At 31.5% G+C, this 16,022-nt stretch overlaps 1 pseudogene; it reads right to left on the bottom strand.

Annotated features, from left to right (window-relative positions):
• Positions 1-2,747: 2,747 nt before the first annotated feature.
• Positions 2,748-15,733, bottom strand: LOC149903012 (uncharacterized; annotated as a pseudogene).
• Positions 15,734-16,022: the final 289 nt, after the last annotated feature.

Here is a 16,022-nt window from a genome sequence, read left to right as displayed (position 1 = left end):
GGATGTTTTACTTACTACAGTACCTAATTAGAATATAATATAACTATTACTTTATTATTTCTTCAAATTACTCGTATTATAAAGTATGAAGACTAGACCAGAACACTATTTGAATATTAATTCAAGCTTTTTCGTCGTTAGCCGGCCTAAACGCTAAAAACTAACATCTTTATAACTGTAGTTTATCTCAATATGTGGTATAGTGGCTAATTAACTAAATTACTTTATCAGAGACAATGCTTAGGGGAATTTTATTAAAGTATTCAATGCGGGTAGGTTTGTATACATAGAATAGATTTGTTTGATTTTAATTTACTGTACCCTGTTAGATGCAACGAGATTAGTATTTGTATTCTATTTGCATTGACTGTTCTTGTGTGGCCGTTTAAATGAGATCAGTGGTGGTAAATACTATTATAGAGTCGATTTAGTTTAATGAAAAAGTGAGAAGCTTCTCTATAAGTGTGGTTGCTTTTGAAACTTACTAACATGTGCATATGTTACTTACTATATGTGGTATTTTATTTTAAGATATTATAGATTTAATACAAAACAATAGGTACTTTAAATTGGATTTTAGGCTTATTGAGATTTAGTGTTATATTAATCAAGATACATAAAACTTTTAAAACTCAAAGGTAAATAGTAGTTACAATAAAAATGAAATATTTTCTCCAACATTTCAGCTTTATTTCATGCCCATTTCAAGTCAATCGTTTGCCAAAAATGGACGTATGAAGCACTGAATGAGTTTAATAAAGCTTGCAAAAATTGGGGCATATTTGCAACGTGGAGTAAAAAATGCTAGGATATTTGAAGTTCGTTTACGTAAAAATGCATTTTTATACTGAAAATATAACAATAGTAATGATTTTGAATAAATTATTAATGATTTTTTATTAAAACGGCTAAGGAATGGAACTCTCTCCCTAACTACATATTTCCTAAACAGCCTGGACCTTCTCAAAGCTAAGATGGACTCCTTCTAAGCAGACACGCATCTAAGTTGACCACATCGCCGCTTTCCATCAAGTGGGATTGTGGACAAACGCCTATTGATTATAAAAAAAATTATTTATAAATATTTTTCAGTACATTTGCTCGTATAGCATGACCACCTAGATTTATTGGTAAATCTGATACGCCTTTCTATAGTGTTTAGGGTTCTATTGTTGAAGGGGTATCATTTGGAAACACAGGGGTGATCATTGATTTTCTCTTCAAAGAAATTCAATTTATCATATAAGTCGTTTTTGTTGATAAATATAAATCTGCGAAGCTTTACTCTATGTTTTATTTCTTGAAAAAAAAAAAACCAAAAAAGTGTTTACAATTTTTTATTTGATTGATTATTTGCGAAATGGTTTTCGTATAATCATAATCTTAATTGATAATACTTAGTTGTTTTAAAAGCTAAACGAATTTCTCAATGAAACCAAAATAATTTATTACCTAGAAAAATCTTTTATCATAGATGTAGATATTATGAAAGGATCTAAATCTGAATAATTAATAAATCTTTAGACTTCATAGCCAGCATAACCCGAGTCCCGTCGTTGCAAAATTTCAGCAGCACATTAACTCTATATTGTTTTGTTTTTCAATCCTCGACATTTATTTTAACAATATCCTTTGTCTGACATTTATTTTAACAATGGAAAGGAAATCTTTCTTGAACTAAATTAACAGGTTCAAAGTCAATGTTTAAACATAACATGTCTATCAATACAATGTTTATAAAATATTCAAGGCTATTTAATCACAATATTATCGTTCTCGGAATTAGAAGCTACACATGGCCTACATAAGTGTACAACAATTACTATCTCTCACTTGTTAGACTAGCAAGTGTAGGTATTGTTTATATGAGAAATGTTTAAACAGTAAATAATCAATATATAGAGGACATAAACCTAATGTTAGTGAGTATATAAGTTGAATATATAATATTATATAGGTAATTAATAAGGCTATTTTGTAACAAGGATATTATATCATCAATTTTAAAAATGAACGTAAATTAAGATATATTTAGGAAAAAAACTTATACGAGATCCTTATTCTTTAACAAATATCAGATATTAGCTGTGCCCCGCGGTTTTGCAGCATTGGTCCGCTCTTGTTGGTCATAGCGTGATGAATGATGATATTATTATAGCATGTAAGCCTTCCTCGATAAATGGGCTTTTCAAATCGGACCAATAGATAAGCATGTTCCAACAAACAAAAAACTCTTCAGCTTATAGTTATAGTATAGGAAGATGTTTGATCGTCAATCGTCATGTGTATAGGCGGCAGTGTAGGCTAATTCCAATGCTTCACGCGTGTGGAGCTGAGACCGGTCATATATTTATGGCCGGTCTCAGCTGTTGACTTCTGCCGATGACTTCTATGAATTGATCTGGAAATAAAGAAATAGATTATTACTAGAATCACATAGAGGTGGAAATATGATAGCCGATTCTAATAATTATCGCCTAAATTTCTCTGTGCATAAAATCGCATGTGAACATGGCAATTCAGTTTGTGTAATATTATTATTTTATTATTTATTGAAATTATTCTTACAAATTATTACAATAACTTAAGTCTAAGTCCCACAAAACTGCACATGCAGTTTGTCTGTGGGATCAAGCCTATAACTAAATATATTATATAAAATATCTATATATCTATCTATAACTAAATATATTATATCATATTATTATCTGTTATAAAATATAATATTAACTAAGTGAATAGGTATATCTATTTATGAGCTTGTGTTTTAGCATTCTATTGACTGAAGAAGGTGTTTCCTTAATAATCTTTTAAATTTGTGAATATTTGCTTCTGTTCGTATGTACTCTGGTAAGCTATTGAGAAAATATGGTAAACGTTTATCTAGAGTTCGATCTCCAAAATAATTGTTGACTCTAGGTACTTCATATTTTCCTGAGGTCACTGACCTCGTTGTATGATTGGTATTTAACAGATTAAGAGAAGGAATAGAGCTATGGTTGTTTACAGCAAGAAGATATTTGTGCTTAAGGCTGACTGGAAGAATATTACAAAATTTAAATAGCATTCTATAGTTATGTTTATATTTATGTTTTATTTTTTTACTCACCAAGAGTTTTAAGAATCTAATTTGCATATTTTCTAATTCGTTTAAGTTAGTTTTAGTAGTAAGTCCATAACAATCAAGAGAATAACTAAGTATTGAATCCACAAGGGCCATGTACAGACATTTTAAAGTCTTTATAGGAACTTTGTAACTTATATGATAGAATTTACCTAACAATACTTTTAATTTATCATATATATAGTCTATATGTGTAGTCCAAGAAAAATGTTCATCTACCCTCATGCCCAGATATGTGACAGTTTTCACGCGTTCAATCGGTTTACAACTAAGGTTTACAAATACAATTTTTAAATTGATTATGGATGCATTCAAAACTGTGGGTGAACATGGAATGTGTTTGACTGAGACTTATAAAACCAAAAATTTTGCATAGATAGATAATATAATATATTATTATGATTCAAATCCGAAAAACTTCGTTTTATATTAATTTATCTTTAATGAATCTGGAAATAGTCTTAACATTATTATAAATATCAATTTGGAGCGCTAATTAATAAGAACTAGTTTTCTATTTATGCGAACGATATATGCGACTTACAAGCTATTGTGTGTGAGTGTGTTCTAGATTAAAATAAACAAAAACACAATAGAATATACACAAGAATGGCTATAAATATATTATTATACTAGCGGTCCGCCCCGGCTTCGCCCGTGGTACATATGAAAAATAGATGTTGGCCGATTCTCAGACTTACCCGATATGCACAGAAAATTTCATGAGAATCGGTCCACCCGTTTCGGAGGATTAAGCAGACTAACATTGTGACACGAGAATTTTATATATAAGATAATACCAATCATTTATCTACCACGTCTCAAAGCTTATATATTCATTTTAAGAGTATTCATCGAATACTACAAAACGCTTTCCTCAAAATCTTGCATTCCTAATCAGGCTCACAAAAGCGCTCGGTCATAAACTAAATTGATTCGACACCCATACAACGTTAATATGATAAAATTAATATCACATAATGTGTCTGAAATATTGTGACAAACACCAAACTTCCAAAAGGTCCAACATTATTTTTAATACGGTATTACGATAATGAAAAATAATCTTCTATTCACACGACGTGAGCTCAGTATGCGTCATCCATATGCATGTAGCAGTAAATTGCTATAAGACGTAATGTAATAAAGTCAATTTACATATATTTTCTATAACATTTACATTAGGAATAAATGAATTGCTGGCTCAATGGACCGCTGAGGACGGAGTTTACACCGATGTATATCTATACACTTGATATAATATATTACACCCACTGTGGAATAGAGAACCATAAAATTATAAGCAGTGTCACGAGACACATGTATGTTGTAAGTTTGTTTGTGGTTGTTCTTTTTAAATTTTATTATTTTGTTTACATCTGACATTCTACTTTTGATATAGTTAAAATGTATGTAAAATATATGTTACTTGAATTTGATGTATGTACATAGTAAAATTTATATACGAATTATTTCGTACAAGCGAACGCCCAGAATTTTTTTTAATAAAAAGGAAGGGTTATAAATATGGTCGCTTATTAGGTAGGTACACTTGACTGTTGTTGTTTTTCATGAAAATGATCTTTAAAAGGCTCTATAAAATTGTGAATTAACATTAAATACAAACCTTAGTATCTAATCGTAAGTAAATTTTATCTACTTGAAAAGTTGAAACTAGGAATAGAATATGCAGCGATGACAATATCATTATTCTAACTAGATTTCCGCCCGCGGTTTCGCCCGCGTTTGCAAAGGAAAACCCGCATAGTTCCCGTTCCCGTGGGATTTCCGGGATAAAAACTATCCTATGTGTTAATCCAAGTTACCCTCTATATGTGTGCTAAATTTCATTGTAATCGGTTCAGTAGTTTTTACGTGAAAGAGTAACAAACATCCATACATCCATATATCCTTACAAACTTTCGCCTTTATAATATATAATATATTAGATATATTAGATAACTAGTGTTATATTCAAGACGTGTTTAATCAAGCCAACACTTGCAAAACAAGTTTTAATTATTACCATACACTATAATGTGACATTCGATCTTCTTAGAAATCTTTCTTAGTAGAGTTATTGTGTTGTATTCCAATTGTGTTGAACAAAAACTATGGAATGTGTACCCGCAGTTACTTAATATACAGGCAGAATGTATAAAATATAATATAAATAATGTCTCAAGATTTTATAAGGCATTAAAATCGCTAACAATTATTTTCTTGATACGATCGATTTACTTAATGCGAAGCAACAACAAGTTACACATTTTTGTAAAAAATAAAATGTAGGCTATTATTTTGTGGATATAAATATGTGATCATCATAAACCCATATTTTTTTCCATTTCTGGAATATAACTATAGTCAGAATATAGACTATAATGAAGCCTAGCGCAGGTCCAGTGAGGGACGGCAGAGCACGTTATTTTGCCACTTTTGTAAGTTTGACTGTTTTCCAAATAACAAACCAACAACAAAAAAAAACAGATACATTGTTAATTTAAATTGTACTCAAATAATAACCAATCAAATTAATTTGGTAATATAATACCATACTAATAAATAAAACCACTCAACAGTTCTACACAGCGCCTATGAAATTCAATCAGCACAGATTTATCGCATTACCCATATCTTTCTGTTTCCAAATGTATATATTTCATTTTCATTTCAAGCAATAAAACGTTTACAACTTTATGTGCCTGTCGGAGTAATTTCCCTAGTTTCAACGTGCACTACGAAATGGTTCTCAACACGAAAAAGCTCTCAGGACTATAATTTTATTAAATAATTGATCGTTATGCTTTTTTATCTGTGAGACACTTTTAGGAGCAAATCTTTATAAATATGGGGTTGTGTAAAAGTGATTATTTTTATTGTTAAATAAACATTAAAATCGCTATACATATTAATTTATAGCGATTTCCTCTAGTATTCTAAAACAAAATACTAGATTTCGTAAGGAAAACAGACAACAAGATATGGAATTTATAGTATCACTAAGGCTCCTGTGTTACAGACGTTAACTCGGGCCTATTGAGTCAAGGGTTCTGTCTTCGGTTCCTAGAAGACTAACAAATCCTTATTCTAGCTAGACACAGAAGATTGATCAGCTATAAAGAAAATATAATATCAACAGAACGATCATAAAAATAGGTTCCAACTCTAAAGTATTAACCAAAGTTTGACAAACATCGTGAAAGGCGAGCCAGCTAATAAAACAGTATGCACTAAACGTAACACAAATCCCACTGTAATTACACAAGTCACGGTTGTATAAGTTTTAATTAATCGCTAAATTACACACGTACATGTGCTTATAGATACCGCTTGATATTGGTTTAGGCTTTGTGTATTGTAACTAGAAATATTAATAACAGTATAGATAGTATAGTATTGTATTATGTGAGGTATTAACAAAACCTCCGTTGCATAGTAGGTAAAATATATTTGTATTAATACTTTGTATTTGACGGTGTTCAAAGTTATTCAATTCTACAAATCGTCAAATTTCAGTTTACTTCATGAATTTTCTTCTTGTGAATAAGTATATTAAGTATAAATAGACAGGATAATATCATCATCTTTTGAAATAAAACTAAATCGTTTTAATTAAAAAACCGTATCGAATCGTACACTTCTTATTTAAAGAAGTGTGTGCCTTCTACATAATATATTTTCATCTATGTGGATTAACGCAACATGTTAGAGCTCATAGCAAGTCGAATAAAAAGTATAATAATCAAATTGAAATATTAAAAAAAAAGTTATCATAACAAAAATACAAGCTAAAAAATTTGTACATGTCTACCGTTAGACCAAGTCGACCACTCACTAATATTAAAATAGGATCATTCTACTAGTACAAGGCTAAGCCCAAACATATTGTATCTCACAGCTTAACGTCACTGACAGCTCCATTTTATCCGAACGTTTAAGTTTTAACGCGGTTTTAACACGTTATTATTATAGACTTACGCAACTTACGTCAATCATGATAAAGGCATACGATCAGAGATTAAATAATTGATTAACCTCTTAAATTCTAATGTCTCTGGATAGCAAATTAATTGGTTATTTTGTAATACTATCACCTGCTCTCTTTCTGTATAAATTAAATTCGATAACATTCCTAGAACTTTGTGGAAAGCAAATAAATACTGGAGATATGTAACTGGTATTCTTGATTTAATTACGGACTAGTTTGTTTATAGTGACATTGGTTATACATGAAAAATAGAATATAAATGCAACACATTTTATAGAAGCTTCAATATTCTTTTACAAATTTGAGAGGTACACTATTTTAGTAATTGACTAAAGTCTATTTTCAATAATTTCCAAATTTGGTTGTTTATAGAAGTAGGTGTGTATTGAATGAAAACAATTAAATTTAATGAAAACTTTAATTTTATTACTATATCTTATTTCATATCACATGAAACTTTCAATTAAGTAAGCAAGTGGGTGAAGCCTCGGCTTAAGGTATAGTATAACATAATAATATGTTGAACATAATAGTTAAGCTTCAAAAAGAAGAAAATATTTTTTTACACTCTTCAAAATGTACGAATACAAATGTCACTAAACCCCATGTTGGTGGTCATGGTGGTCATGTTATACGACTTAACACTTATTTAGAAGGTAATCCGTCGGCACTTGAAAAGCCTTTTTTATCATACCAAGTAGAACCAGAGAAAATCGACCAAATGCATAACGAAGTGCAAACAATGACCGATACAGCCTCTGTGACGAATCAAGGAGGTTGTGAACGGGAGTGAAGAAAAAGGACACCCATCACAAAACACGGAATATTTAGTGTCCTAAATTGTAAATGTCCGCGGTGGTTCAGATCGAAAATGTGCAACTACATATTTTATTTTATGTGTAAGCTTTTAAATCAATATTAAAAATTTGCAGACAATTTTATTAAATCACACAGTACTAGATCGATATATATCCATTTATATCTATTAAAAATACACGTTTATTAACATTTTATGATTACTATTAAGAAAGTGACAGCGTAGACAGAGTTACCTAATTCATACATTCAATAAAAAAACTTATTAAGTAAATATAAAAGTTAAGTCACTAAATCCTTTTTTAATAATTTTATTTTCTAATGCACTAAACCCCATATTTATGCTGAGCACAACGATAACATGCAAGTTAGGACCTTTGTCACGCCCAAACGTGGACTATACGAGGCAAATATTCCATTCGCAACGCTACCCCATAAATTAAAGAGATAAATGGTGCTTCAACAATGGCTAAATAAACCAGTATTTCTTATGACGAACGAAAATAATCTTTGTTAAGGTGTTCGTAAAAGAATGAATATACAATTGTGTGCTTTTACAATACGATGGGACATTAAGGGGATTTTAATATCGATATTCGATTGTGGCAAAAAAATCTGGAGTGTATTCGTTTTATGGTCATCTATTTTAATAGAAAATAATAGACGTATGCATTCGACAGTATATCAACAAACCTTTTGTTGGTGGACTATTATGTTGAATCGATTTTGTTTTCTTTGACATTTTTACAAATGTATAGTGTGTATGTATGTAAGTGTATAAGGAGAATATTATTACAATATGTAAAATTGAAAATGTAGGTATTTTAAATTAATGGTAATTTGTAGAGCCAGTATGACCAGAAGCTTACAATTTACAAAGTAATGGAAAATGTACGTGCAAAAACATATCAATCAATAAAGTATTCAAGGTAAGTCTTTAATGTGGACTTTATATTTCATTTCAACAGTTTTCCTTATTAACTATTTATATTCTGAAAGCATAATATAATAGAATCAGTCACACTAATTTATTTGAAAACATATTTTGTCCAACGATCACGATCATCGAATTACACAGATTTATCAAGCCCATAGGGTAATAAGGGTCTTTTCCTAGACTGGGGAGATAAACGATAAATACTCCAAATATATCTATTTAGTTATATGTATGGAGTATCCCATGAATAATTTTGTAAGGGGAAAGCTCCCTCATTGCTTGCACTTACCGTTCAAGATGTTGTAGAATAGAATCACATCTTGGATCGCTTTTTATCGTATTTCAACCCTTTTGTATTTGTTATTTAAACTGAGTTTTTGTGAAATTTCTTATTAAATATTTTTAATAAAGTATAATAAATGAGTTAAGGTTACCAATATTCTAAACCTTCTTACCAATTTCATAAATAAATATTGATAAGCTAGAAGTTCCGATTTCCGAAACATATTTGACAACTTATTTCATACGATAAAATACATCTTAAATATTATAATATAGTAGTACCTACTACTGAAAAGTCTTTCACTAATAAGCTAAAGTTAGGCTTAAAATCGAGAAAAAATAATAACATATTATAGAACAACTAATTTTCTCCCGCACTCACAATTTTCTCATGCGAAGTACATTTCTCAACATTAAAATACAACATCCGCTTTGCTAACGTAACTTTCAAAGCTCATTTCAAAAATCCAAGTTATTTTAACTGAACTGAAATTCACAATTTTCCTCCAGGAACATTTCTTTAAATTAAAATACACCCTTTGTGGTGTACTCTTAAAGCTTAGTTCAAATATCTATACTAATAATAAAATTGGAGTGTCTGTTTGTAAAATAAAAATAACCGCAATTTTTAATGCATAATATTAATGTAACACGATACGTGTACCTACCAAAATAGTAATTTTTACAATTCTTTTCTGTCTGTCCATTTGTTCCGGAATCTCTGGAACGGCTGATCCGATTTTGATGGGACTTACTAACAAATAACTTATGCTACTTTTACTCTGATATTTTATTAGGAACATTGCAATTAAAATGAAATACTTATTTACGCGCAAACCGCGGGCGCAGCTAGTCTGAAAATAAAAACTACTTGATAACCACATTGAATACGGAAAAGGCGAATGTAAACCGAAAGTATACTTAAGCAGAGATCACAAAGTGTTCTCATAAAGACGGTGATGTAAAAATAAGTGTTTACTTTGTCGGAACATCATACCGCTTTGAAGTGGCTTCCATTTTTAACCCTTTTACTAGATAACGCTGATTGTAACTTTTCTTAACAACTTTTATTTGTAGAGAAAACCGCTTATATAAATTCGCTTTTGTAACTTGTTGTGGTTACTTTATAGCGTCTTATGTTCTCTATAGAGTTGTTTTGGCTATCTCTACATGAATTATTATGATCACATCATCTTTAAAATGTAAACTAAAGATAATTTTATGGAATTATTAAAAGATTTGACAGAAAACAGACAGTCATAAACAATAAAATTAACATTACGTTTTTTTTTCATAATATGATTTTACGAAGTAGGTACAAAGCAATTATTATACCTACAATTAATGATTTAATTAACAATATACTTAAACTAATTGACAAAGTAAAACAACTCCGTTAATGTGACTCCACATTGGTCTGCGGTTTTCAAATTGTGACTTCACCAAAAGTCATGTCACATGCCTGTCGATACACACAAATATAGATGCAATTCTTTATTGCGCTATTTATTCTGTGCGGTACAATGAATCTTGTAAATCACTGCACCCTGACGTCCCAAGATAGATACGTCCAGCCCTCAGGCTTGTAAATTGTTAAAGCAATTTTAGCCACAATCTTCGAAATTGCATTACTATGAGTGCAAAGTGCTATGAAGGTCTTACTTTAGGGTTTGTAGGAATTCATAAATATTGACGATTATTATTTATTTGATTGCCAAAAGTTAATTGCACATTCTTATGTATTCGGTTCTTTCTCTTCTATCCACAACACTGATGTTTTGTTGTAAGATTAAGAATGTTTATGTGTATTTTCTGTTTTTAAATGAGCATTCAATTCGTAATAATTCAGTTGTTTATGAACTTTTTTGTACTAGTAATTATTTCCGCATTAATCTCATCAAGGTCATCCAGATTATGTTAGAAACATTGGCTTCATATTATTATCCTACACGCAATATTATAGTAGAATTGCAGAATCTACGTTGTAAGTTTCGACTCACAAATATTACATAGAGCTGCGAAGATAGCACATTCTGTAGAAATATTTTTAACCGTTACACTAAGCTTGTTCACATGTGCGTGTTATTTAGTTATAAAATGAATGGTTTGGTAAGTAATAGGAAATATAGAGATCGTAAATCACGTTTGTATTATAATCAAACGTTTGTTTACAATAATACCGATACTCTATCGTTTCAAACACTTAAATTTATTGAGACAATAAAGCTACTGGTAAACAAAATTATTGACGCAAAAATAAACATTTATTCACAACCGCCTCGCTATTTGCATTAGCCTTCGAAAAGCGCAAAACGAAATTATTTCTAAGATAAAAATCAAAGGAATCTAAAACAATTTTCTGGCGTCTCAACTCCACTATCGAGCCCCTAAAAGAATTTACCCACGCATCGCCGACTACCCTCTATTTGCGCTTAAATTTAGGGGAATGCAATCATTCCCTTTGATTCCTCTACCGTCTTGTTCAATTAGAAACCGACGCTATCTGCACCATGAAATGGCTTCACAGACAAGAGCACTAGAGCTAATTACATTTTTTATTTAAGACTATTAAGGGAATTAATAAAGGACACTACACTTTGATGTCGCAGACGCATCTTATAAATCTGAGTGCAGGAATATTGCGTCATGTTTATGCATATTTGATTTTACAGTATTTTAATTCTCTCATAAAATTACATTTCTTTTAATTTATTTAATAGTCTTGCTATTTTGAAAAGTTTTATAGCAACAATTAGACGCTATAAAAAGCGAATTATATGTATATGTATAGATATTATATTATTTTTTAAATCATAATCATCACTCATTATTTTACAGAACACCTAATCCATAATTATCACGCAATTAAAATACCATCATAATATTATCTATTATAGAGCTACACAAAAGCATTCGAATTTAATCGACAAAGAAAATCCGCATTGCAATATTCTGTGATCTTATGAAATACCTAAAAACTCTACAATTTAAAGCATCTATTAAACTTGATGGCTTCTATTAATTACAACACCAAATCCAATATTCAATCAGTACCAAAAACGTAGTATCTTCCACAAGTTAATGTCCCCGTTGGCACCCGTTGTGAATTGACAGCGGGTCGCAGGTGCAAGTTATGACTTGCGGTCAAGCTCGGCTGCCTGCCAAACTAGCGCTTCAGTGCCCTTACCACGAGCTAGCAATTTAATCGTGTATATATTCGAATCTTACGTTCACTTACGCTAGCGAGAAATCTAGAATCCATACCATAATATTAATATGTTGGCAATCGAACCTTGCGTTCACTTGATTCGATAACGAGTAATCTATACATCGATACTGTCTCGAGTGCGACTTTCGTCTCGATAGGTTTTTAACCCGATTTTAGTAGCTTTGCATGTATGTTTGTATGTAACCGAATTTGTTCCACTTTAAAATAACCTTTTACACTTATCAAGGGTCGTTGACAATACAATATGTAATTTCATCGGTTAAAGGCAAAAATCGGTTAAAGCGTGTTTAATATTTCATTTAAACCATATTTACTCTTACTTCAGGATTCATACTACCGAAATAAGTTTCCGAAGAGACCGCTAGAGGCACTGCTACTGCAGTAATTTTTGATACAATCTTTTGGCTCAGTCGCTAGCGAGTAAGATAAACCAAAGTAAACTCATGGTAGGTCTTCAGCTCCCCGATGGAATATACTTATCAAATACGTGTTTGGCATCCGTTTAGTGAAATGATATTGGTGCGTTGAGATTCACTTTATGCAGCTGAAATGTGCATTTCTGGGATTTAGTAGATTGGAAAGTGTTGCGTTTAATTAGTACGATATTTGTCGTTGAATAAGTTTGGCTTTTGATAGCTCTTTTTGTTAGTATTTTGTTAATGTAAACTTTTATGTCTATGATAGTCACTTTTTAAAACTACCACTTGATCCAGCTGTTTCCACACTAAATCGTGCTAAGAACTTAAAAAAATGTCTACGTGTAGAAAATTAAACGTTAAAAAATGCTATATAACAATAACAATTATATGTAATTGTAAACTTGTTTAAAAAATGAAGAAACTCTTTCACAATACGCATGAAACTGGAACAATAGTTGAGAAAAATTATTTCCACAACTTAATCGTCGAATATTTAAAATATCCAAACAGCATAACCATTAAAAACATTAAGAAAAATCATGAATACAAATCTCAGAACTTATAATATTGCTATAAAAATACCAAAAAAATACCCATAATTTTACGCCTTTCATAATATGATGTCAAATGACAGACATACACGAGGCAATATCATTAAAGATAAATATAAAACCTTATCAAGACAGACTATAAAAAAAAAACATTTTTTTCGTAATCCTGACAGTGAAACAAATTGGCGCCTATTTCTGTGCTATTATTACGCACGAGTTACTTAGATCCGCACGGCCTATATTCATATGACGTCAATATTACGATTTGTATGAATTTTTACCCTAACAGCTCCGCTATATATTTTATCTGTAGTGTGCTAAATTGGGTCAACTCATTGTGCAGACTACAAAAGCTGTGGACTTGCTCTAAAATGATATGTGTGCAACTTGAATAGTTTACAAGTACATTTTTACGTAAGTTTTTGTTTTGCATTTTAGCTTGAAGAATAATTATTAGTGAGTTAAAAGGTTACATTTTTAAATAATGTGTTAACAAATAAAGGACGACTCTATTAAATTATTATTTGTAAATAATTGAGGAATAATTTTAGTACTGCATATTTTTTAAAGTTAATAGCTTGACTATAATTATTCTCGCCTGTTGTTAAGGTAAGGTGGTCTAAGATGGTACGCGCTTCTTCTGTATAATATGCAGAATTTTACTCTGTTTTAATACTTGGTCTGCATACAAATTATTGTTAAAATACTTATGTAAAATTTTATCTAAATGTTTAACACAATTACGAAACTGTACCATTTGTAAGCTTTCGTATACAAATCTACATGCTTAGTTCCGGCCTAATGAGACAGCGTTGCGCAAGAGCATTCGCGTCGTCGCGAACGTTCGCGATTCGTCACGGACCGGAACAAATCGTACCGAATACGGGCTGGGACCTTAACAATTACGACTATTTATTTACTATTCTAGCGCTTTGTGGACGGGTTTTGATAGAGATAAATAACTTTGTATCGTGACGTAGGCATTTTGAGAAGGGTTTTAATGTCGATTCATTTTGATTTGCATAATTCAAGAGTTACTTGGTTGCTTAATCGCAATTATTCGAGAGTGCGTGATGTCGAAAAATATAAGTAAAAGTAAATAACATTAATTTTGTACAACAACGACAGAAGGTATAAGATGCAAATATTAGAAGAATAGAATATTATGTCATTGAATAGAATATTATAAAAATCATCAATTAGTTTTTGTTTTTCTTATTATTTTTGTATTTTTATGGTATGGTCATTGCTCATTATTCTACTATAAGGAAGAGCACGTTATACCACATTTATACGATTCCTTATGTAGACCACACGCAAATTCTGAAGTAAGCATCAAATTATAAACATGACAAAGACGCTACGCCACCCGGTTACTTAACCCTTAATTTGGCACTGTATGTACCGTCATACATGAACTTGAAAAAAAAAAATTGTTAAAATAATTACATCTTCCGTGTGGAAAATTAACATTCTTATGTTGCAACACTAACTGTTATTAGGTGGAAAAAATAAACACACATGTAGCAACATTTATTTTGACATAAATTGAAAAAAATTGCTACCCGGCGGACGTCAACTGCGTTGTCCAAGGTATTTATTCTATTATTATGAATATTACTTAGTTTAGGACAGGTGTAATGACTAAAATGTATGCTTTATTGTGTAATGGAATAAGTGTGATAATAATTGTGATGTTTCTATTACATTGAATGGTTCTATTTTGATCACTAACATGATGTATGACGTGACATACACTGCCAAGTTTGTAACGAAACACCCGCCATTTTGTTTGTATGTCACGGCATACATTGCCAATTTGAGGATGCTTTTTTTATATACTTGGTTTTATAGCACGCTTTATTTTCTTTGTCGGCAGCAAAAATTTCTAACTCGTGGTGGTAGAATTTTAGCGCTTGTGCCTGCTGAGCATGCACCCTCTGAAGGTAGCGATGAATTACGTGTGCGCACCCCGCTTTCCGCGACATCTTCTTCTGCACCTTCTATAGATAAGCTCAATGGAAAGGCTCAATTTTTTAGATGATGATGAAGACCCCCCGACCAGAATGTTCGACTCACACCAATTTTTCGAAGCGTGTATTCAAGCCCGTCCCTAGAACCAAATTGTAAAAAAATTCCAATCCTGAGTGACATTCCGTCACTCCCAGCAACCCCTGCACTTGCTGAACCCCCCGCATCGCCTGAACCAACAGCAAGTGGCTCCATAACTGGCTTAGTTGCAGCTCGCATAAGGGCTTCTTCCAAGTCGCGTCCCAGAAATACCAGATCGCAACGGCCCAGACGAATCACCAAGTTCACTCTGAACTATCAGTGGAAAAAAACGGTTTTTCGACTGTAGAAGAAGACTCAGATCTTACCGACATATTAAACGAAACTTCACTCAGTTATTTCTATAAATTATTTTCCCCTGACGTTTTAGTAGACATCGTAGAGCAAACAAACTCATACGCAGTATTCAAAACTGGGCGCTCTCTTGGCTTGACCGAAGATGAATTGCGAGATTTTTTAGCAATTCATATTATAATGGGTGTTGTAAGTATGCCATCGTACACCGATTACTGGAGTTTGCGGTACAGATACGATCCCATAGCCGATTTGATGTCTCTAAAACGGTATCAACAATGAATATCGGCACTTGGCAATGTATGCTGT

The sequence above is a fragment of the Colias eurytheme genome, chromosome 14 (genome assembly GCF_061535395.1).
Source record: "Colias eurytheme isolate Ceu_HAF_F1 chromosome 14, ilColEury1 Martin Lab GWU primary, whole genome shotgun sequence".
Classification (NCBI taxonomy): Eukaryota; Metazoa; Arthropoda; class Insecta; order Lepidoptera; family Pieridae; genus Colias; species Colias eurytheme.
This window is presented reverse-complemented; position numbering and strand designations above follow the sequence as displayed.